Raw genomic sequence first — 2,446 nt, 5'->3', positions numbered from 1 at the left:
AGTAGACCCCAAGAGTGTTATTCAATGATTTATGAGATAATGTGAAAAATAAGTACATAAGCACCATTGTGCAAGTATGATGACCGTAAATCAGTAACAAAAAAAATAGTAAAATGGATGCCTCAAGATTATGTAAGAGTACACTACTTTTTGCATTCTAATTGTTTTAGTAGTGCAAGCGCTCAAAATCACCATAGCACTCCCCACACCATGCCCCGTCACCGTAATGCTCACTTCCTCGTGACTATAAGGTTTCCTCTTTCCTATTCTTAGCCAGTGTCACTACGTTTTATCGATTCAAACTTTTCCTTTTTTTCACACTTGCAGACTCCTCTTCCTATAGGTCTCGTGTCAGTGCCCTTGTTTTAAATGTTACATTTTTTTTATATAGCATGGTTAGTGATATGGATAGGATGCTAATGAGAATATAATCTTGAATGATAATTTATAATTTCATTTTTCACGTGGATACTTCAATGATCTTAATATGTATCTTTTTCATTGTTCTTTTTCATGACTTCTAATATACATCTATCTTTGATAGGTAGTAAATAGTTAAAAGTCATATTTGGTAAATTAGTGGGAAACTTTTGTATTTCCATATTAAATTTCAACAGAAGGTAGCCTTTGGCTTAAAAACATGTGCATGATTGATGTATTAAACAATTTGTATAATATATCAGCTGACATACAAATGTCAGATGTTATTTGCAGCAAATGTCATATATACTGTACAGTTATTTTCGGTGTTTTTCTGAAACCAATGGAGGATATCTCTGCCATGCTGCCTTTAAGCTTAGTTGAATCTTATTGCTATTCTCTCCTTGTATTTTGCTTATCAGTTCTACTTCCTCTATTTATTAATTATTGGTTAATCTTTCTTCCAGGACTTTTGTGGGGACAAATTTAAGTCCTTTGTGGGAAAGGTTCCTGGCTCCATCAGAAGGTAAATCATTACAATTTTCTGCCTTTTTTTTAACTTAAGTACTACTATTTTGTGGTTACCCTATGACCTTAAACTGTTAGCACCTGAACTTAGGTAATCTAACACCTGACTTTCAAAATGAAGCTGCTTTGATGTCCAATAAAATTATCAAGAAAGGATCAAGGGGATGGGGGTTGAGTTATTGAAAATTTAAGGCAGTAGGAGGGTAGCTGTCTTCGGTTTCCTTGCTTGGATGCAGTGGAGTTTCCCTTTGTGTCTGAAAATATGTAGATCTCGCTCTTCTCTCTGTTCCCAAGTACAGGAGATATTACTGGATCCTGAAATCATTAGCCATTTGGGAACTTGAGCATTCATCATCGTATAGCTGTCCAATTCCATAACTCTTAGTACAGTAACCCAATAACAGAGGCGCTCCAATCTTCATTCAAGTTATAACTGTTTTAGGTCCTGCCTTCCTCCTTTGTACCTTGTTTGAATTGGATTGTGTTCCATTTTTTAATCAGAAAATATTCAGAAAGGGTAAAGGATGTAAAATTGTTGCCTTTTTTATGCCTCAATTGTCATGTAGGTTCATAGAATTGCTAAACAAGGGAATAAGAAACAAGGAGTAGTATTGCATATTGGCTGCTTTATGAGTTGGTTGTTTTCATTAAGAAGATAGCTTACTATGTCACTGTTGGAAGATATAGAAGTCAACTATTTGAATTTGAAAGTCAGCTATTTGAATTTGAAAGTCAACTTAATATTGACGGAGAGCAGAAACCAGATCTCTTCTGTCTACTGTACATAACTAGCACTTGACCAATCAAAAAGCCACAACTCCCTGTAGTTGAGATGAAACTTCTGAATTTGCTCCTTTGACAATTAATTTAACAGGTTTCACATGGCACTTGGAGTCTCACAACTAGTTGAAGTTTTCATTAACAATGGTCTGGTATAATTAATAGATAACCATTCTTAAGCATATAATTAGATGTTTGATTTGTATATTTATACATGTATGGAAAAATATTTAATATTTATTAGAAGAAATCAACTACTTCAATGAGTGTTGTTACAAAGAAAAACCTTCAATGAATGTGTTAGAATTTGAGATTTTTAAAATAAAATATTTTCTCTATAGTTTCAAATCGCTTCTAAAGTTGATTAATGGTTGCTTGTGTTTGTAACAACTAGTTGAAGGCTAATGATATTTAATTTTGCACACTATTCTAATTACTTTTTGCTCTACTTGATAAGGGGATTTAATAGGTTTTGTATTTAAGCTCTTAGTAAAACACTAATGAGCTCCAATTTGAGGCTAAGGTCTTAATTTATCCTTGATATACTCTATTTAAACCTATTTTTAGGACTTTTGATAAGAGATCCTTTACAGTTTTTTTTTTTTTTTTGTGCTTTATTTCTCGCTTGGGTATATTACCCATTTGAGATTTCTTTTTAGATATTGAGGTTTAGTTTTAAACTGCTTATCAATTCTAGTTTATATTATTTCTCTATCAA

The 2,446-nt window shown here is 32.7% G+C and overlaps 1 long non-coding RNA gene across 2 annotated transcripts; it reads left to right on the top strand.

The window, feature by feature from the left end:
* The first annotated feature begins 666 nt into the window (after positions 1-666).
* LOC114414464 lies at positions 667-1,566 on the top strand. 2 transcript variants are annotated; one of them, XR_003667217.1, is made up of 3 exons: positions 667-799; positions 888-946; positions 1,040-1,566. It is a non-coding gene; the product is annotated as an uncharacterized LOC114414464 (long non-coding RNA). The 2 variants fall into 2 exon arrangements; XR_003667216.1 differs by having other exon boundaries at positions 669-946.
* Positions 1,567-2,446: the final 880 nt, after the last annotated feature.

Source organism: Glycine soja, chromosome 1 (assembly GCF_004193775.1).
Source record: "Glycine soja cultivar W05 chromosome 1, ASM419377v2, whole genome shotgun sequence".
Taxonomy (NCBI): domain Eukaryota; kingdom Viridiplantae; phylum Streptophyta; class Magnoliopsida; order Fabales; family Fabaceae; genus Glycine; species Glycine soja.
This window is presented reverse-complemented; position numbering and strand designations above follow the sequence as displayed.